Raw genomic sequence first — 24,151 nt, 5'->3', positions numbered from 1 at the left:
GCAATGTACTTAGAGAATATGCTAGGCCTTTTTTCTTTCTCTAGTACATTCAATAGGGGCAATAAATTTTTTAGATTCCTCAATCAATCTCTAGGCTCATTGAGGTCTTTTCTTTTCTTTATGTTCATCAGTTGTATCCATGGGTTTAGAGGAATCATGTTCTTCCATTTGACTCTGCTTTTCAATTTTAGAAGATGGAACTTTCATAGGTTCTTCAATATGTGACTGATCTTCTATTTTGGACTTTTTGTATACATTATTTTCATCAAAAATAACATCTCTACTCAATGTTTCTTTGACTAGGGATGTAGATATGATATGTCTTAGAGGTTTCACTATAACCTACAAGGAATCCTCTTTTTCTAGAGGGTTTGAGTTTGGACCTTTTCTCTTTGTGTATGTGGATATATGATGGATATCAATAAATTCTTAAGTGGCTAAGATTTTGTTTCTTTCCAAATAACACTTCTTCAAAAGTTTTATGATCAAGGTGCAAGTGGGATGTCTATTTTGCATATATATAGTACTATTTGAGGCTTCACCCCAAAGGAAGGTTTGCAAATTTTGATCAAGTATCATAGCCCTAGAAAATTCAACAATGGATTTATTCTTCCTTTTTGCTGCCCCATTTTGTTGAGCATTTAAAGGGATAATTAGCTCTCTCTTAATGCCAACACTTCTAGAAAAATTATTAAATATTTCAGATATATACTCCTTTCTATTATCTATTCTCAACGTCTTAATTTTCTTCCCACAAAGGTTTTCAACAAGAACTTTAAAATCTTTAAATTTTGTCAAGACTTCAACAGACTCTTTATAGTTTAGAAAGTAGATCCATTTTGTTTTGAAGAAGTCATAAAAAAAAATAATGAAGCAGATAAATCATTCTAGGGACACAATAGGCATTGGACCACATAAGTCAAAATGAACAATCTCTAGGACATCTTTGGTTTTGCTTCTAGTATTATGGAAGGGATTCTTAGTGTTCTTCCCTAATGCACACCCTTTACAAATTCCTTCATGATTTGATTCTAACTTTGGTAACCCTATCACCATCTTTTCTAAATAAGGTAATCCTAGAAAGTGGAAGTTCCCTAATCTTCTATACTATAGTTCAATTTCTTTGAAGGAATCATGCAATAGTGTTCTAGAAGGACATACGTTTAGTTTATATAGACATCCATGTCTCGAACTGATCTTATGAGAATTTTTAATATTATAATTTTTAGGCTATGCAAGAAATTTCCCTTCTATAAAAGAATCTTTGTATCCTTCATTTACAAGAGTTGAGGTAGAAACTAGATTTCTTTTGATGCCATCTAAATATAAAGAACTTTATTGAGTTCAAGTGTGATTTTTGATTCTAGATTGATGGAATATTTTTCAATTCCTCTTACTAGGTATTTGGTGTAATATCCAATTATTACATAATCAACATAATATTCATTTATTGTATCTAAATTCTCTTTGAAACCAGCAATGTATCGAGATGTTCTGCTATCTATTACCCATGTGTAAGATCTATTAGATGTTTCACTAGAAAGTGAAGAATATAAAGCATCATTTTCTAAATGTCTAATAGGACTGTTGGTTTTAACAAAGGATGCATGTTGCTTAAGTCTTTTGGGATATTGATATGATGGGTGACCATATTTATCACATCTAGAACATTGCATTTTAGAATAGTCTCAATGATTCCTTTTTGAATCTAGTTTCCTCATTTTATTTACTTGTGTGGAAAGGATTTGAAAGTCTTCATTTGAAGCAGTGACATCCCCTGAGATTTTAACATACATTATTCTTGTAAGAAATGAACTTTGATATTATCGAGTTTAGGAACTTTGTATCAATAGCATAATCCTTGCCTAAAGGTTTCTTATAATTTTGGCAGACCTTTTAGTGCCATTATTGCTAGCTCTTTGCCTTTATATCTATGGCCTATTGTGGATAGTTGATTTCTTATTTCAGTTTTTCTCATGAAGTAAGAAGATATGGTTTCTCCTTTAGTCATTTTGATCTTAGAGAGGTTGCTTCTTAGAGTAACTATTCTGGAAGTATTGTAAATTTCAAACATATTCTCAGAAGCTTTAAGAATTTCATGCAGTGTCCCCAATTCTAAAATGATTCATTATAAATGGGCTTTAACTACATCAACAATAAATCGCATAGCTTTGATGTTGTCCATTTCCTATTTTTCAGATTCATCACTTCCCTTAGGTGGTGGGTCAGAGTTTTCGATGAATTTATTTAGATGATTTTCTTTTAGTGTAAGTTTCATCCATAGTTTCCATCCTACAAAATTTGAGTCACCTTCAAGATGATCCTCTAGCCTTATACCATTTACCATTTTGATAGTTTTGTCTAATTTTAGTAAATAGTTTTGCCCCTTCAACAAGAATTAAAAAACATGACTCAATACACCCGACAAGAAGGACAAAACATACTACCAGTTGGATCATTTATCATTCATTAATAACTATCCTCTGAATTGAGGGGTACAACTCCCTCATAAAAGATATACAATTAATGTGACAAACTAATTATGTCTTTAACCTAAAGACACAAAGGGTTTTTTGACATTCATCCATCATCATGGAACAAATGTGATTATCAAATTAATGAGTCAGTAATGAATGAAAAACCAACAAATAGCCATAGAACTATCTACCAAGTCTTCCATATTGCAAAGAAAATTTAAGGGGCTATATGAATTGATCCGCAAAATACAAATTCATAAACCAACTGATTTACAAACATAATACTACAAGATTGTATCTTTGAATAAAAAAGAAACAATTATATAATTGATTTCAATAATAATAAAAAAACATCCAAACCTCAAGATCTGACATGGAATATTTCTCTTTATTTCAAAGAAACATAACAAAATAACTATAGAATCATTTTGTTCCTGCCAGTACAATCAATTTGTAGAAAGATAAACAAATTCTCCTAATCTCTTTGTTACTAATTTTAGAAGCTTAAAATTCCTTTCCTTTCCTTTCAAAATGTACAGGAATCTCTCGAGAAGAAGAAGAAGAACAAGACCCGAACCCTGTACAATTAGTTTTTCCTCAAATAATTTTTTGCGAAGAAGTTTGGCAATTTTCCCAACTTCTTATCCAACTTCCTTCGTCTTCTTGGGTAAATTACTATAATAATTAATTCTTATTAAAGAATTATTTATTTTTTAACTTTCTTTTTCCCATACAAGTTTTTCATAAATGCCTCATCTCATAATAATTAATTCTTTTTAAAGAATTAAGTTTTTTGAATTCCTATTTCACTTTTATATTACCTCCCTTATCTCTTTTTCCAATACAATAATAATTAATCCTTATTGAATTAATTATTATTTAAATTCATTGGGTATTTTATTATTTTGCATTTGAATATTTGAATATTTAATTCTTTAAAGAATTAAATACTATATAATGCAAAATAATAAATAAATTATCTTTAAAAGGTTAGTTGTTGTATTTTCTCACATATGGGAGGGAGATGTTTAGGGTTTCAAAACCCTTGGTAACATCTAATTAAAATTTTTCTCTACTTTTCTCTGATACCATGTAAATTTTTGATAAATCTAAATTTGAATTTCTTAATAGTATTTTTAAGAATAAATATTATATTCACAAATATAGTATTGTATTATTCTTCACAAGAAAATAGTATAATACTAATAGCACTAGTATGTATCACTAAAAACTTCACCTATTAATCTTTAGAAGGTAAATGCAAAAACTTGTATATATATTAAAGTATAACCTATACTTTTTCTAATGTCACTGTTGATGAGGAAGTTTACAAATTTGAATCTATTGTAGATGTCACCAGGTGTTGAAAGGCAATATGAATATTTGGTATGATTGATGATTTGAAACTAACCACCAAAGGCATATAAATACCATGATATGACCGATGGACATGGCTCATATGAGAGTCACATACCTCTAAGTACTATTTTTTTTTTATATAATAAGCCTCAAACATAAAGAAAGGTTTAAACAAGGATGATATGGATACCACACACACACACACACACAGTTATTTATATATGAGTAATATATATAACTATACATTATCTATAATGACTATAAGAATTTAACAATTCACACTAAAAATGAAGACATAGATTATGAAGTTGAATCATACAAGAAAAAAAGTAAGAGATTCAATAAAGGGGTTAAAAGAAAAGATCCGAAGGATTCAACAAAGGGTAGAGAGATGACCTCAAAACCATGAATGAATGTTAAGAACAATATTCTAATATGAAACAAGGTAGAAAATCACAAAAAGAAAAACTTAGCAAAAAGGTACATTTCCTTAGATATAATAGACTATCCTTCCTAAAATGTCTAAAAATCACCACCTCTATCAAATTTGTAGAGAAAGAGACTATGAGATAAAATTATATTCCTTGCATCTTAAAACTTCCTCCCTCAAACCACAATTAGATGGCCACATAGATGGATGTGTAGACCACCTCATTAAAAAGGGAGTGGAGAGAAAACAAGCAAGATGTTTGCAATGAGGATATCCAACTAAATTTTAAGAGTATCCTCCACCATAAATGTTTGGGTAAGTGATTTTGACCATATCAATAAGGGGACAACAGTAACATGTACACCACCAAAGAAATGTGGTGCACTAGCAATAGTTGTTATATAAAATACAAAAGTAAATGGTGCACTACTAATAAATGAACCAACCATATGCAACACACCTACAATAAATGAACAAATAAAAGATGAAACACTAGTAGTAGACAAACTAGTTTAATAGATGACACACTTTAAAAATATAAAACCAATAGTATATAACTCTCTAAAAATAGATAAAAACAAAAATACATGCATTAAGAAAAGGTTTACTTTCCAAAGGCTCTAGATTTGTTTTTTCTCTTTGAGTTGCTTTCAAAAATTTTTGATTGTGTTCAATGGTACAACTCTCCTACCCAATGCAAAGGATCAAGTTTTAAAAAAATTGTCTCTAATACATGAGCCTCTATCTTACATGGTAGTTTCTTGTTGGCCTAGTTTTTGTATTCATAAATCTATTTTCATAGTAGAAAAGCATTGTGACATTTATCTATTTATATGAATTTTTTTTTGAAAACATATTATAAATAATAATATAATTAAATTTCATATTTGAAAATTGGAAGATGATAAATTTCCATTGCCATCATTAGTAGTAGATATATTTCATTGATTAACTAACATAAGTTATGTGAAACATGCTTCTCTTTATTCACATCAAGGCACAACAACATAAAAGATTTAAATGCCATGATGGTAGACCTATTAACATCAATAAACTACCCAAGCTTGATAGGATATTTTTTTTTGGGTCTATAACTCATCAAAAGAAATGAATAATAATTTCTTTATTTAATCTCTTCATAGTTAACAATGCCAATAAATAGAGCAAGTGAAGTTGTCAATTGACTTTATACTAAAAAATGGTACTCCCATTCAAGTTTCCAATTGTCTTTGGGTAGTTTCTAAGTTTTTTTTGTATATGAAATACTAAAATCATTGAACTAGTTTCATTCTTTTGAGTACATTATGAATACCATTTTGTAATTATCTTTTGTTTAGAAAGAGAAACAAATACTTGGTTTAAGGAAAGAGAAACAACCAATGTGACACAATTGGCCACATGCATAGATCAAAAGGGCATGAGAAGAGATTCAAAATATATATTCAACCCTGAATCCTACAAAATGATTGAATAAATTTTTAAAAAGGATAAGAGAATAACACAATCAATCAAAATTTAATAAGTTTTACTTTCCCTTTCATTGCCCCAACTAAACATTTCCCTTCCATTGCAGGGAAATTTCTTACCTCAAAGTATAGAAGAGTGTGCACGATCTCCCCCAAAATGGAATAAAAAGAAAAGTGGCATTTCACTTTACATTTATTCTTTATCCCAATAATGTTGAAAATTTGACAATAAACTTAAGTGTCTTCAAAATTTTGACAAAAAACTTAAGTATGCTCAAAATTTTAGCCTTATCAAGATCATATTAAATAAAAAGTGAATTTGATGAGCCAAATCAGCCTTAGGTAAAAAAATTAGGTTAAAAAATAAGGCCTAAGGTACTAGTGATACAAGGATACTCAACAAATTAAGAATAAATCTCAAGGGAAATTTTGGAAGTGAACAAATAGTACAATGCTACTAGCCTTTATATTTTTAAAGATGAATCAACTCTCCTTAGTACAAAAAAAAATCTAGGGCTTCAGTCGAAATGGTTTTGTTAGAAGATGACATTCAAAAAGCATTCAATGTAGAAGAAGCATTGTTGGAACTAGATTCTAATTTGGGGGATTTTTCTAATACAAGATAGAAGTAAGTAACTAATGTAAAATAGTTTGAAATAAGTATGAGTCACTAGATCTACTAGAGGCTAAGGAAGTAGAAAAGATAATTGAGAAATTCAAAATAAAGCATCCAAACATCATTTTGGTATACAGGGGAAGAAACCCTAGATGTTGGAAATCATGTTTTGACAATTAGAAGAACTTTTGGATTTTTTCGACCTATCACCAATGTGTACTTTTTAGAGGTGAAATTTTTGAATGTACACTTTTCCAAGGTGCACTTTTTGAAAGTTTTGTTTTTCAAGATGTGCTAAATCAAGATGTACACCAACAATTTTGAAGAAGCAGTGCACAAACAGTTAACTTCTAATTGCTATTTAAGAGCATTGCATGCATCAAAAATGTATATTGAGGGTAGTTCAATTACAAGAGATATCTACAGAAGATTGACCTTCTAATTTTGGAGCTCTTAATAACTCCCAGATAATCTCATGGCTTATATCTTCTTATCTTCTTCTTCCTTTATTAATTTTTAGTCATATAAAGGCTCATGCACTAATTAATTGATATAAACAAGGGTAGAGACCTACTTAAGACCATTTAGAGAGTTAGTTTGTATGTAAATAGCTTTATTTTATTTATTTTTAGCATGAGTTTCATTAGAAGAGCTCTCACTCCTAACACAAAGGGAGGAGAGGATTTCATTTAAATACATGGATGCAATATGTATTCAAGGCTAATATTTTGATGCAAAAATATATGACATTTATACTCTTATTTTGAGTGTCGTAAATCTTGTTGGATTGTCTTTATTTTTGTGAATTCATGTTCATGAATGATAGTGGAGCTAATTATTTTATTGTGTTTTTATAATTGTGTGATCTTTTAATTTTGGTGTTTATCTTATGTTAACAAATTCTTCTATTGTGACGAATTGGAGAAAGGATCACTATCATTCTTACATAACATTTTGTCTCGTGTGAGCACACTTTTCATGGCCTCATGATTTGATGAAACTTGAACATATTTCAATTTATTGATGCTCCCATTGATGATTGTATTAGTGGAGTTGAGGAAGGACTGATCCTAATTTCATTGATTTCTTAGCAAATCCTTTTGATAATTAAATTTGTAGACATGTTGTTACTTTGGTTTATGTCTGTTAGGAATTTCCTTTCCAGTAATTTTCTTCAAATCTCTTGTTACTCTATCTTCATTATTTTCTTTTTAAAACACTTGGATAAAGTAGAAATTCATATAGTTGCATTTGTTAGAAATTACATTCATCATAAAATAGAAAATAGAAAATATATCTCTTTTATAGTTACATTTCAGCAACATTGCACAGATTGGTGGGTACTAGGAAAGACCTCCTTGTGAACATTCACATTTATCTTCAATTTAGTTACCCAGTAGGTTAGAAAACAACTATTTGGAACCTTGGTGTTGGTCATTGATCAAATTTTTATGAGAGAGAGTCAAAAGGATTTCTACCATTAAGCATCATGTAAAATGACCACTCAAAAGAAGTGGTGTTAGAAAAAGGGCCAAAACCATTCTTCCCGAAAACCAAAGTTGTTGTTTGAGAGTTTTGTAGTTTTCAAAAGTTCTAATTTTTTTGAAGTCTATCACTATCAAAATGTGCACTTCTGAGAACACTCTTTTCAAAGGTGCGGTTTCTAGAGGTGCACCTTTTAGAGGTGCAATTTTTAGAGGTTCACATTTTCAAAGTAAAAGAAAAATAGAAGATCCTAATCCACCATCTCCATTTCAATGAGATTTAAGGTCTTCACCTGGTGGACATGACTTTCTAGAACTTAGTCACTTTTGTAAGCCTCACAGTGATAAGGAGATACCAAGAATTCTACCACTCCCATTTCAAATTCTATCATCTTCCTCTATTCGACCCTCAAAATTACCTCAACCTATTTTTGCTCCTAATCCCCCACCTATGGATTTCTTTGCAAATATAGTTTATTCACCAATGAATCTATAAGGACAACTCAATGACCTTTCTAAGGCTCATCTATGGTGAAACAGAAACAATTGAGGATCACATCAAGGTTTTCAAAGAAATATGTAATAAAAAATAGATTCAACAAGAGAATGTGGCCCTTTATTTGTTCCCATATACATTAGAAGAGGTTGCATTTAATTGGTTTGTGATTATTCTATTGGGATCTATTCAAAACTGGGCAACTTTTGAAAAGTTGTTATTGGATCAATTCAAAACATTCATCAATCTAGTTGTGATACAACACCAATATGTATCTATCAAAAGTGATCTAGCCAAGACCATCTCATACTTCAATCATCACTTTCACATGACATGACGCAAGTTGGAAACCTCTTACACCATACTAGTTGGGGTCACAATTCAAATTTATCTAAAATTTATGGACAACCTCACTATTATCTTCTAAAGCGGATTTTTTTCTATAGATATTGACACACTAGAAAAAGTCTTTAAAGAAGAAGTCGCCTTTACTAAAAAAGACAACACTAATGGAGGAGGGATGATGGTTTCAACTCATGCTAGTACAATGTTACCACCATTCCATGTTGGAGTGCAAGTGATGTCTAGTTATTTCATTCCATTAACTCCAATCCCACTATAATAGGCACTAGCTACACCTACTCCAGCTACAACATAACCAGGATACAAACTCCCAAAAGATGCGTTCTTTGAGAAAAATGCTACACCATCCATTGAGGTAGAAAAAAATGTCACAACTGAGCTAGATTCAATGAAAAAGATCATGTCTTAGATTAACGAATGAGCTAACCTATTTGAGGTTGTCAAAAGGGAAGAGAAACTATTTCCAAAGAATAAATGTAGCCCCTTACAATAATTTTAGTAGTAATAATAATATAGGGAAAAATTTCAACCCATCAGATCATAACAATAGTTTCCAAAGATAGAATCGACAATGGAATACCGATCCAAAAAATGGAAGTATCCCTACAAACAACAATAATAATGCTCAGTTTGTTGACATTAATCAATTAGAAACCACTCAATATATACCCAATGAGGGCAGCTCATTTTTCAATAGAAATCAAGACATGAATTAGAATTTGCATTGTGCTAATAATGTGTCCCCTCTTCAGTTCAATGCCATGATGTTAAAATCTTATGATTCTCCATAGAATATTGAAATAGGAGACCAAGTCAATGAAGAATTTTTCTTTCCATTCAATCAAGAATCAAATCTTGAACTAGCAAAGATGTTGTCTTTTCAAAATGATAACTAGAATACTCAAAACTTATGAAATCAAAGGGAATCCATGACTAATGGAATTTCCGTTGGATTACAAACAACACCACCAGACCCAAGAGAGAATAATAATCTTGCACCTGCAAGAGCACCATTCCCTAGAAAACAAATTCAAAACAAAGGAAACATGCCTACTATACTAAAGAATCATGTCTGCTCAACCAAAAAGTATAGTTCCATTAAAGAAATAAAGAGGACCAAGGCTAATATCCCCATGTATGATATGCTACAAAGTTATCCTAGTCAAAGAGAAGCACTATTGATCATACAAAGACAACACTCGACATAGGCCCTTTGAAGACAATATTACAAGAAGTTAACACCTCTAAGGCTATGCCTACCATGTATAAAGAAAAGGCCAAAGTGCCCCCTATTTTTCTTAGTCTCAAAATCTTCAAAAATTTTGGCGAATATATTTCTCTTTAAATAAAAATAAACGAATAAAAAGTTAGATGCCCAAATTAGCAAGACAAATACAATTTTCCAACAGTTGAGGAATTTCAACTTTCTCAATTCCTCTCTAAATTTTGGTAAGTTTTAGGTTCCTTATTATATCTTCAATTAAAATTGCCTCTCAAATAAGAATTACTTTTAACTTAAAAGTAGTAAGGCTTCTCATATATTCTTGGATAGGGGGATAGTCTAATAAACAACAATTAAATAAACATGAATACATACAATGGAGAGAACACACAATTTCTCTATCAATTAACCTTTGAAAAAAAAAAAATTTTTATCTAAATTTACTGCAAAAAGAAATATCCAGCATCAAAAGGAACTTCAACAGTTCAATACTGATTCAATACTAAAGTAATAATGAGTAAATTCAAAGCCAAACATCTTTGAACATTCAACCATTTCCTTCAAAAGAGAAAAATACTATTCAAATATAATACTAAAAACTCAGAAAACTTGCATAGCTATAAAATTCAGATAAAATGGTCATAGTGTGATAACCATCAAAAGCTCCCAACCCTTAACACTACTAAGTTTCAAACTTAAATAATGTTAGAAGTTGTAATCTTTCCTTGGTGTGTTTATAAAACAAGGTTAGACGTCCTTTTTTTATTGTTATAATATATTAGGATATAAGCCAAGGTATCCTAATATATTTCTTTTTTGTCATTTTTCCACTACATCTTATTTTGTCCTCTAGTGGAATATGTGAGGACAAATATTTATTGTAATTTGTAATTTAGATTATTCCTCCTTAAGAGGAATCTCACACTTGGCCTCACACACTTGTGAATGGTGGCATTCATAAACATGGGAGTTACATTCTAACTCCTCTCTCTCATCTCTATTTAAGAGATGATCTTCCTCTCTCTTTTGTAATGAGGTTTCTTCCTCTTCTCAATTATTGTATGATCAATTGATCTCTCTCACACTCTCTCTCTCTCTTCTTAGGCTTTTCATGCCTCATTCATAATATCACAAGGGGTTTTCTTTGCTTTCCCCCTTTTCAAAGATCTTGTCTCATGGTGTTGGATCTTGAAGCTGTCTCTCCTATCTTAAAGTAATATCTTTTCATGCATTAACTCGCTTAGATTCTTTCCTGATATTGCTTATTTACATATTTCTTTTTCATTTCTAACATGGTATCAGAGCGGTTTAATCTTTGTTTTTGAGTGTTTGCATGAAGGTACAATTCGAAGGAGACTCTTGAGAGAGATTTCACTAATTCCTTTTTTAATCTTCATAAGTTGGAAGAAAATGATTTTTTTCTTTTCTTTTTGGGTTTGGTTGTTTTACCGCCAAACCCGATTAACTTCTATTTGCTCTAATTTGTGTAGGTTACTTCCTATTTTCTATTAGTTTTCATCTAACCCTATTTGGAAGGCTTGACACCAAAGAGTAACTTTCTTTATCATCGAACCATTTTTTTTTCACTTGTTTTGGAAGGCTTGTTCTGTTTTTCTGCAATATCATTTTGTTACATTAGTTTTTTGAAATATTCAAAATATATTTGCTAGTTTTTTGATGGGTTACAACCCTTCATAACTAAACAATGTTCAGATTTTTTTTTTCTTTCACTAGAACAAGGATTTAGAATTTAGGGTATTCCGTCTCGATAGGGTATGAGTTTCAGAAATTAATCTTTTATAATATTGAGGAAAGTAATCGACGACGGTGCCCGCACCTCCAAATCCTACGACCCACCAGAGGGTTTTCTATGCAATCTACTATTCTAGATCTGTCCGTTCCACCCGCTTTGAATGCAATGGATCCGAAATCTCTTCAGACTTCTCAATAGTACAATTTACGAAATGAATGTTTGTCTCAGTTTTAGAGGAGGAACTCCTCTTATTACCAGAAGATAACTTCTAACAAGGAATTATGGAAGTGTGTAATGAATAAAACATAGCCTAAATTACATGCTCAATAGAATGCTATTATGTCTATATCTTCTGAAGTACAGGTTACCAAAACCTATTAATCTCTTTTCTATTGAATTAAAAGATTCACAATGGCAGTGTTATTGTCATTTCAAATCTGCTGCTACCCAGAACAATCGTGTGTCAGATTGATGACAGTATTTTTGTTCTTGAATTTTTAAAGTTATGATTTATTCATCTAGAATAATGTTATGCGTGTTTACAACTGCTATGTTTTTAAATAATGTTCTATTTCAGAATACTAGGAAAATTATTCATGGGCTCAATCTCTAGAAAAGAACTAATCAAAGTGGCGTAGTCACCTGGGTTCGTCTCCTGGTACGACCTCCGTGGGCAGAATGGGCTATTCATCACACGGCATGCCCATCAACAATGGCAGACCCCGCTTGAGCTCCATCGTCACATGATCCATGGATACCAAATAGTGAGAGTGATTGAGCCCGATGGTTAAGTCCGGCAACTCCATTTGCCTGCCATAGTTGCAGATCTGCTACGCCTGTATCCGCACCATTGTGTGAGCCATGCCGGCAGAGGAGCCATTCTGCCACTGGAAGCACATCTCCAGAGCAGAGGAATTTACTAGCTTTCGTCCCTGCCACATGTCTTTCCAACCTCCGCCCTTCCACTGCTACCCGGGAAATGTCCGTGATAGGATAATAACATGAAATCACATGTCTGTGATAAGAATAATTACGTGAAATTGAAATGATTTTTTGTATTCTCATTTAATTATTCAAACTATTGGGGAGAGGAGCAACATGAATGAAATTCAAATCGTTGATTATGAAACCCTAAAGAACCTATAATTTTTTGTATAAGCTAAAGGCATTTGTTGCATGGAGTGGGTCCAGGAATGCACATTTTTCTAATGGATTTTTGCTAGTTTGTCTCACTCTGCAAGCTTTTACAGCCTTTTTGTCCAAATTATGTAGTGAAGGACTCTTAGTGATAATGTTTGCTGTGTAGTTTTAAAGTAGTGCAATAGAGAATTTTTTGCTAGAGTGAATCTGTGGGCTGTGGTCTAGGGTGTTCCTTCTATTTGGTTTGACAACGCTGCTCATTTTTGAAAATGTAGTCGCAGAAGTCAAGAGGTGGTTCTTCTTCCGACATGTCTCCAGCCACTCCCAGGTATGCTCGACCAGTGAAAATCACGGCACCACGAACCCACGCCCAGCCCAACATGGCCGTTGCTATCAGAGGAGCCTTGATTTTGGCCAAGCTTTCTGTGATTCCAGAAGTCACTCGGTTGGAAAATCTGCCGTCTATTGTGCCGCAGCTGGAGGTAACATTTTCTTGTCTTTTCATGCAAGATTCTTTTTCTTTTTTTGAGCTCTTGACAAGGCATCATTTTCTATTATCATTGCCTTTTGTCAACCTAATTTTGGCATATTTTCATTCATTGTCAGACAGCTTAAACACAAGTTCAATATTTTACTTCAAATCTCTCTTACTCTTTTGTTGTGATTCTTTTCAATATAAGTTTAAACTAATTAAATCTCTTCTATTGAAAAGAATCTAAAATTACATGGTTTTAAGTTTTTTTTTTTAAAAGGGAGAAGTTTAAGGATAATTTTTTTTTGAGAAGTTTTCTTAGAATTAAATATTAAAACTAATCAAAGTTTTATTTTTTTTTTAATATAAAAAGTTAAGAGTTTTTTTTTAATAAATAAATATCCTCATTTATAATTCCTTTCTTGCCATAATCTAGGAGGATTCTTATCTTTGTTGGTGGGCCCATCCTTTCTATCTTCTCACTTGTGTTCACCTTGCATGGAGATTTTAACTGATAACTTATGCTTATTGCTTTTCTATATACTTCTTTTTTTATCTCAAATTATTCAGGTTTATGAGTTATCTTACACTATTGCCTTCATTATTTAATGATTTGATTTAATTTTACTATGTTCTATTGATCTATCTGCACATGGTTGCAATTTTATGCTTTTATAGCATCTCTTTATGCTCATGGTTATAGTTTATGGTTTTATACCATTGGTTTATAGATTTTTTATTTGATCTTGTGTAAGTTGCATCGGGAGCCAATTTATCAAGGTTAACTATGGTGGACTGGACAGTTTTAAACTGACTCATAGTTGCCTTATCTGGCCCGTGGAGTACCCCTCCAACCTATAATTGTGTCCACTTACTTCAATGGAGTTTCCCTCCATTTGTTCCACTTTGTTACTCAATGTAAGGATGATATTTTATGGGGATTTCCCATTCCAATCTCTTTGTCTCCTTGGTGTATGCTCCTAGTTGTGATTTATTCATGGTATGACTTCCTACACCTTGCTCATTTTTGATAGGTGACGAGACTGCCATATCTTGGAGCACTCCAATATTGGAGACTCTATTTGAGAAATTTTTTTTGACCCATGTTGATATATTTCCTCATGGAAATGATGTTTCTTGTCCATGATGAATTTCTTATTTGAAGGCAATATGTTGTTACTCCTCATAAACCCTTCCTTTGGTCCACATTGGTAATAATTCTTGGAAAAATTGTAACTTGAATTATTTGGTGCTTGAGCCACATGTTCTACTTATTTATTATTGTCTCTCTTATATTTCTTTGATAAATATACAATGTGATAATGTTCTACATACTTTATTGCCTAGATCGTGAGTCATGTAGGTGATGGATTCGTGACCCATTCACATGTAGTGGGATGACTCATTAATGGACTGTCTATATCCATGTGATTGACGCAATGTTGATGTGGGTTTCATTAGTTGGCCTTGTCTATGGTCATTTGTGCATTAGTATGTTCCTTTCATGAGAGATTTATTGCATCTATTGTGATCATTTTTAGCTTATGACTTATTTTAGATATCATGTTAACTCCATTGCATGTTGGCAAACACATTCATTTATCCTCATCTCTCTTAGTTCCTCCTTGATTAAATTATTATAACTTTTTTTTACTAACTTGACCATTCAATGTAATTCTACTTGTGGATAGTTGTCTTGTTTTTTGTTCTCTGCCTTTTTTTTCTAGGTGATCCATCAAGGAACCTTCTCGATTTTTCACATATGAAGATGTGTCTATGCTTCCACTTGATCACATTCAAAGGACTCTTGTACTTCTCTTGGATCTACAAATGTACCATATCGCTTGAAGACAATCAAATTACTTCATATTGAAGATTAAGTTGCAGATTTTTGTAAATTATGGGCTTGATACCCCTTGATATAATTACCCCAAGTAAAGATTAAAGGGAGGTGTTAGAAGTTGTAATCTTTCCTTGGTGTGTTTATAAACCAAGGTTAGATGTCCTTTCTTTATTGTTATAATATATTAGGATATAAGCCAAGGTATCATAATATATTTTTTTTTGTCCTTTTTCCACTAAATCTTATTTTGTCCTCTAGTGGAATATGTGAGGACAAATATTTATTGTAATTTGTAATTTAAATTATTCCTCCTTAAGAGGAATCTCACACTTGGCCTCACACACTTGTGAATGGTGGCATTCATAGACATGGGAGTTACATTCTAACTCCCCTCTCTCATCTCTATTTAAGAGATGACCTTCCTCTCTCATTTCTAATGAGGTTTCTTCCTCTTCTCAATTATTGTATGAGCAATTTCTCTCTCTCTCTTCTTAGGCTTTTCATGCCTCATTCATAATGTCACAAGGGGTTTTCTTTGCTTTCCCCTTTTTCAAAGATCTTGTCTCATAGTGTTCGATCTTGAAGCTATCTCTCTCCTATCTTAAAGTAATATCTTTTCATGAATTAACTCGCTTAGATTCTTTCTTGATATTTCTTATTTACATATTTCTTTTTCATTTCTAACAAATAAAGAGCTACTCGAGAATCTCCCTAAAAACCTAATTCTTGGATAGTTAAAAGTAGTTATGAAAACCAACATAAAATGGTACATATACCCAAAGTTTAACTTTAAAAAACCATAAAGTAAAATTCTTTAGAGAAAATTAATTGAAAACACTAATCATCCACTGATTGGTCAAGCCGTTTCCTCTTCTTCCTCATCTTCAGCATCACCCTATCCACCTGCTAGCTTCCACGTCCTAAATTCATTCATAAATTTAGTCATGGTGATTTTATTTGGGTTCTTGATGCTTTGTAGGTAGTTCTTCTAGATGTCCTTGTCCGATTTCATCTTGTTCATGGTATCCAAGTAACTAGGGAGTCATAGGGTGTAGATTCCTGACATTACTTCACTTTTGGCCACCTTGGAGAAATTGAATGATGTGAGATCAAATTTGTCTCTTACATATTTCATACATTCTTCATGTTGTTTGACCATGATCTCCACATTAAAGCCTCCTTCTTTAAGGGGGTTGGGAAAGGTTGAGTTGATGAACGGAAAGTCCTTGTTTACCTATTCTAGTAATGCTTTGAACTCTTCTTTGCATGATTGCATCCTTGAGATTATAGATGTGTAATTGGATACCCTCTAGCCGATATTATTTCTTAGGACTTGAATATATCTTGCATCCACATGCTGTAATGGGTTTCCCTGAGGAAATTCTCTAGTCCAAAATCATCCACTTCCACCAATTGGGTCACCATGGCTAAGAGTTTCTCAACTTCTATTTTCCAAGTCTCGAACTGAACATAGGATTCATCAAGTGCAATTTCACTGAGAGAAAAAATCTCATGCAAATTTTGCATGAGTTAAGCGACTTGATTTGTTACTAGGTTGATCCAACTAGACAATGTAGAAGTCATCATTTTTCCTTTCTTTAAATCTTCTAACAGTTGTTGATTCTCAGGGTCACTAGAATCAAAGGCAAGTTGTGATTGATTACTAGGGACTAGGGTAAACTTTAAGAAAGTCACCTCTAAAAAGAGATATAAAATATTGGTGAATCTTTTATTATTTTGAAAAAAAAAAATTCTATTGGCAAATCTCTTAATTTTTTATTCTAAATTTGATTAATATTGGCTATTATTTTTTGAATCATAATATTTTTCTATAACATATTGACGAATCTCAATAATAATAGGAAGTTCATTAATTAATATGGAATATTATAAATCAAAATTAAACATTTTTTTACCTCATGGAATATTATGAGGAACATTACATATAATTTAAATCAAAATGAAAACTAAATATTGGTGATATATCCCTAAAGTAACTAATAATTATGATAATTATTGGTTAGTTCAATTTAATTTCTCTAGTACTATATTGTATTTGGGTGACTCAAATCTAATCATGTAATGAATATTGTGCAAAATATTTGAGTTTAAATTTTTTAATAAAATAAATTATTGAGTGATTTTAAATATTCTAGAACTAAATTTTATAAAACTATGGTGATTTAGGTTGTATCAAATCTTAAATTATTAGCAAAATTACTAGCCAAAAAACTCTAAAATCAGCCAATTTTGGAATATTAGCCACTAAAAAATACCTTGCTTAGGACTGAACTCTACCCTCTCAATGAGTTTATATACTCAACCATTGCATTGTTCTTGGCTTTTATCTTTTTCTTCTCAATCCCTTCCTTCTATGATTGTAGCATAATTTGATTTGTAGATGTTTCTACCCAGTGTTCCTTCATTTTATGGTTCATTACCCCCAAATCTGTGTGTGTAATCTCAAAGTTACTTAGGTCCAACTTGTCAGCTCCATCTTTTTGGTTGTAGGTGGCTAACCCAACTATAATTCTCCCATTTTCACTATCAAGGGTTATCCTTGTTGTGCTTTTAGTCCTTTTAGGTTTGGAAACCTTGTTGGTATATTTTCTCATGATGTCATCAATTGGGAAAGAAATTGGAACTAGACTTCTCTTCCTATTCACCGAAACCACAAGCTAGTTAGGAGTGATAGCATCCCATTGCAATTCAGTAACCTTTTCGTAAATGTCTACAGTTTGCATCCTTGGAGGAGATGAACCCATAGTCATTTGGAATCTCTTTCTATTATCAATGATTTCCCCACCTTAGTCTTTGTCGAATTCACCATCTACCTGAATGACTTGATGAAGTCTTATTGGTACCAACATTTTAGTTTTATTGTTGGAACGAGTTTTCTATACAAGAGGGGGATTATGGATCTTCTTCTCAAAGAGCCTTGGTGACCTTCTAGTACTTGCAATGGTAAGATCAACATTAGAAACATGGTCAACTTGATCATTAGAATGTGTATCCTTTTTTCATTCTTAACCAAGACTTTGTCTTTTCAATCACATTTGTTGTTCTTTCAAGGATATTATCTTCTTCTTTAGAATTCCAATCTATAGAAAAATTTATTGGTTCAATTTCTTGGGAAGCTGGTATCTTTGTTTTGTCTTCCTTAATGCTTGTGATATCAATAACCAAATTCATTTGGAAAAGGTGGACTTGTGAAATTGTGAGCTTGGATAACCCCCTTCTTTTGACCTCTAAATGATTAGTACAATCTTCTCAAAAATCTTTCGTAGTGGGTACATGTACAATTCTTGCATGTGTATCAAATAGGCTATGGATAATCCCTTTGTTGTCAAAGTTTGACCTAGCCTGATAGGAGCCAAAACCAAATTTAACTAGGTCAGAACTTTTGTATGTTACATCATCCATGCTTCCACATGTTAGTTTTCCTAGTTTAAGTGGGGAAATTATGTCACAAGTCTCCTCGGTCGAGGATTTGTTTATCACAACAACTAGTTGCTGAGCTACTTCTACTAGGAAAAAACAATCAAGGGAAAATCTAGGAGGATGCATAGGTTCTTCATGAAAACCTCCTATTCTTAAATAAGTAAACCTTGGAATTTTGAATGTACATGCTACTAAAATATTGAACAAGCCTTTGAGACTCAGGTGATAATTTGTGGTGGAGGGAGCTTTTCATATCAAAACACAATTTTCTAGAAAAGACATCATGGACCTTTCTAAAATTCTCCAAGACTTCATCTTTGTGTAATGAAGGACAATAATTATATATGGTGATTCTCTCATTCCAGGTTTCATTTGGAATATGTTGTAAATCTTGAGTTGTGGCTAGCATGTATATTAAATAGGATGACATGAAGAGGTCTTTTTTCAGATTTAAAGCACCTTTCAATTGATCACTGAGAGAGCTAGCTACTAGTTCCACCCAGTCTAAAAATTGTGAACTTTTTAACAGAATTTGGATATAAAAATATATCAAGTCTTGAAAAACAAAGACATCAGGAAACCCACAATTCTTATGTAATAGAACCATTATATATTGGACCTAAGAGGTCATAATGCTCTTGTTCAAGGTTTTTGGTAACCTAGAACCACCTTTATAGAAAGACTTAGTCCAACTTTTTGCTATGATATTCTTATAATCACTTTCTTTCTCAAAAAATTGAGCCACAGACAAGGCAAGGGTACAATCAACAAATTGTTGGTCTTCTAAATGAAATAATCTAGATATATTCTCCCTATTGACATTCAACAAAACACTTCGATCCTTCTTCAATATACTTCCTTTAGGCACATTATACATATGTATGCACTCTTGAGTTAGTTTTGGGCAAGGATAAGCTGGTGGAAAAGTGGAGGCCATAAGGAGATTAGCATCTAGTACTTCAGTAGAAAAAGGCTTCACTAGTCTCTGACACAATCTTTCTGAAACACTTCCCAAATCAACTCCTAATAGGTATATATCATCTATTATGGGGGACCTACATTGCAAACTATGAGTATTCCCAAATAGGTACAGTGTAGAATTCATGATTTAGGAGCTTTACTTTGAATTTGAAAGAAAATAAATAACCACACATATGCTTCACTCAATAAGCAGGAGAAAAATAACCAGAAAATAGAAAGGATTACCTGAAGAGTGATGACCATTACAACTATGGAAGAAGGCTTGCTTTCCCTAATTTTCCTATGATTGCTTATCTTAGGCAAGAAAATAAACTTAATGTCCTCTTTTAAAAGGAGAAATCTTTCTTTAGATGTATCTCAAAAAAGAGGGAATGATCATTAATTATGCAAGGATAGAAATAATTTCGTCATGCCATGAAGGAAAAGTGATGAGAAAAAATAGGTACTAACATTAAGCTAGGAGGCCAGCACTTTAAATAATTACTCCTCTTTACATGTGCCAAATCTTTATTTCTACACCTTTAATTCAAAATTTTGGCATGATCATTAATGCTGACCTTAATTCAACCATTATTTTCTTGTACTTACCTTTACATCATGACATCACCTACTATCATGTCATATATGATGAGGCATCCAATTTTCATGTGTTCTATATACCACGTACATATGCAACATGTTAATTAGGCCCACCAAGTGATATTACTTTGATGAAGGAACAATGCATTGAACTCATGCACTAGTTCCTTTAGTACAAAGGGTTCAATGTGTCTTAGTGTTCTTTGAACTTAGTACAAGGGGTACAAAAGGTTCAAGAAGTAAAAGGAAAAAGTACATTTTATACCAAGAAACCTTTTGAACTTTTAATAAGATACTACTTTGGAATAAATCACTCCCAGTCAAGGCTTGCTAAGAGGGGGACTTGGTCAACAACTAGCTTTGTGGAAAATATTTCCTAAAAGAACGAGGTTGGGTAGATATGAAAATTTCAAAAAAACCTCATTTTCCCATTTGACTCTTGATAGAACCAATGGTTCAGATTAAAAGCGTAAAAATAAGAGTGAACCAAAGATAAAGAATAAAAGGGGAAACTCTAAGAAACATGAACTAATAAAAATAAATCTTCATAATTGTTTACTAGATACAAGAGCTTCTTGCAATGTTATGAAACTTTCGATACCTCATAAGTTGTGAGTTTACCCAAAAACCTATGAATCAAATAATGATCCAACTTGAAAAAATAGAAGTGAAGCTCATAGGATTATTGAAAGATGTTCACATGTAGTAAACTACAAACCCCCAGATCTAAGATATCATAGACATACATGTGGTAGTGATTCTAGAAACATATGGCCTATTAATAAGAAAAGAGTAAACATGGTGCCTAAGGGGATGGTTTTCAATTGACTTCACCCAATTATGGCTTCCTTGGAAGGGATTGAACAACCATATTAAAATAGAATCCAAGAAAAAGCTATGGACAATGATCACATAGTACAATTCCTTAAATGAAGTATCATTTCTTGAATCAAACTTAGGCTCTTATAAGGGAATGGTTCTTGGCATAACATCAATTGAAAAGTATGATAACTAGGATGTAGAATCACTGAACCCTACCCCATAGGAGGAAATTGTGACACAAATCATAGATAGCATGGTTTAAAATTTACAATCTTTAGGAGAAGAAGAAGATCCAAATATTTTGCTCTTTCTAGGATTTTTTAGGTTGCATAAGGTAAGTTATTTAGAATTTGAGTTCTTAGACTATCAAGAAGAAATTGTTCTGGTACTAACTAAAATAACACACTTTACAACTTGTAAACACAAGTGAAATACTTGAAGGTAATTCAAGTCATTTGTGTACATATGAGATCATGAATAATAAGGAGGAGGTAAAAGAAAATCTAAATGAGTCATACAGTGACCCCTCTTGAGATGGGGGAGCTTTATCTTCTCCTCCACTAGGGATAATTAAATTTATTAGGAGATACTTTGTGAAAGGTCAAGACTAGACCTCAGTGGTTATTCGACCTAAACTAAAAATTGATAAAATCACTAAGCTAATTGGAGAGATCAAAGATGAACAAATGAAACAAAAAAATCCCTATATCAAAGGTAAACAGAAGTAACTCATCAAGCCCAACATGTCAAAAAATGCAGTGGGACTCAAAGAAACAATCCTTCAAAGTCCAAGTGAAAGAAAAGATTTAGAAAAATAATCAAAAGTTTAGGAAACCAAAAGAACAACCAATATGGACACTCAGGTTTTATGGTTCTAAATGTAAATTAGGAGTTAGAGTAGGTATTTAATTGATTAATCCCTAATGTAGGTCTTTGTACACTACATATTGTTTACAATTCATGTGTAGTACTAACAATGTTGCAGAATATGAAGCCTTGATACATGAACTTCTCTATACATTAGAAAAGGATGTCAAAGATCTCATAGTTAAAGGAGACTCTCAACTAGTGATTGGACAAGTCAAATTGATCTATATATTCTTGCAATGATAGAAGACTACTCACTTACCCAAAGAGATTTTGCAAATTAATGGATTATTTTGAAGCCCTAAATGTAAGATATATTCTGAGAAGAATAAATGTTTTATATTATGCCCTTGTAATCTCTACCAGTGACTTACAAACCATGGAAACAATGAAACTCAAAATATTTTTAGTAGAACTTTTAGCTGCCCTATCTATTCTAGATAACATTACTAACTTCTAGGTCTTCCAAGATGATCAACACGTTCTGGAGATCATTATGTGCAATGGTCTATTCAAAGAACAAGAAATTGATGATACACTAGATGAAAAATCCCAAGAAGATCAATTGGAATTTGAAGATGATATCATAAATTTGAAAACTAATACTATTCCTAAGAGGATGGTGGAGCTAGAACACATCTTTGACCAAGATAACTGAACATGTAACAAGAGAAGGATTGAAGAGAAGGGAATTGAAGAATCTAACTCTTATAAACTAGGCATGGAGGACAACCCTAAGATGGTGAGAATTGGAAAGGCATGTAATTCCCAAGAATGAGAAAGTATGCTCCAGTTACTCATAGAATACAAAGATATCGTTGCATGGAATTATGAAGAGCTCAAGACATATGACCCTAATATCATTATTAACGATATTCTATTGAAACTTGATTGTAAGCCATTTCACCAAAGACAAAGACTGGTAAACCCCATCATTGAACCATCGATAATGAAAAAGGTCCAAAAATTGCTTGATGCAAAGATTATTTTCCTATCCAACATTTTGCATGGGTTCCAAACTTGGTACTAGTAAGGAAAATGACTAGAGAGATTTTCCTTTGTGTAGACTTTCAGAACTTGAATCAAGCATCCTAGAAAGATAATTACCCTCTTCCTTCACTTGATGAACTATTACATATTTTAAATAGGTTTAAGATGATGTCTTTTCTAGATGGATACCCAGGATATAACCAAGTAATGGTAGACAAGGAAGACAAATTAAAGACAACATTCAAAACAAAATGGGGAACATTTGCATATAGAAGGAAGCCCTTTGGATTAATCAATGGAATAGCTACATTTCAAAGATCACTAGATGAGACATTTAAGGAATTGATAAAAAAAAAGTATAGTTATCTATATGGATGACCTAACAGTCTTTTCAAAAGAGAGGAGTACCCGTATTGCTGATTTGAAACAATTTTTCAATCGATGTCAAAAATATGGTATATCTCTTATCCCTAAGAAATGTTCTTTCAGAGTTACCAAAGGGAACTTCCTGGATCACATCATCTTTAAAGTTGGTATTTCAATTGATCTTGAAAGGATCAAATCAATTTTGAAGTTATCACCTCCCCATAGTCGTAAAGACCTTAAATCTTTCTTTGGAAAGATTAATTTTGTATGTAAGTTCATTAGCAGTTTTGTCAAAATAGTTCACCCCTTCAAATACTTCCTAAAGAAACAAGAGAAAAGGGATTGGGTTCCTAAAGTCAAGAAATATTTCAAAGATATCAAAGTGGTCATTTTCACCACCTAAGTACTCATAAGTCTTGATTATGAGTTTCCTTTCCAAACCTATTCCTTTTCTTTAGAACACTCTTCTGTAGGTACCCTCACACAAAATAAAGATAAAGAAGATGAAAGATCCATTATATTCATGAGTTTCCCATTGAAATTTTTTGAATTGAACTATCCTAATCTTGATAAATAATCATTCTCCCTAATAAAGGCAGTGAAGAAATTTTTTGACTACATACTTAGGAACAAGGTATATGCTATTGTGCTAGATCTTGTTGTATATGAGCAATGTTAGTATGCTAATAGAAACCAAATTTAAATAAAGCTTCTACAAACTAAAAAAAATTCATAAACTTCAAGATAGACTAAGATGAGCTCTCAATTGAGAATATGAGCCATTAATGGGCTCTCTGAATGAGAATCTCTCTTGTTGAGTAGCTTTGTCTAAATAGATAGGATGTATGCTCAATATGCTTCCGAAGGCTTCAATGGATGATTGTGGATTTTTGGTGTGGATAGATGGCTTTAGTATGGATTTGGCTCTCAAAATAGCATTATAACTTTACTTCATGGATTGTGTTATTTTGCAAAGGGGAAGGA

This window comes from Cupressus sempervirens, chromosome 10, assembly GCF_028749045.1.
Source record: "Cupressus sempervirens isolate cs-2001-9-10 chromosome 10, ASM2874904v1, whole genome shotgun sequence".
NCBI lineage: Eukaryota > Viridiplantae > Streptophyta > Pinopsida > Cupressales > Cupressaceae > Cupressus > Cupressus sempervirens.
This window is presented reverse-complemented; position numbering follows the sequence as displayed.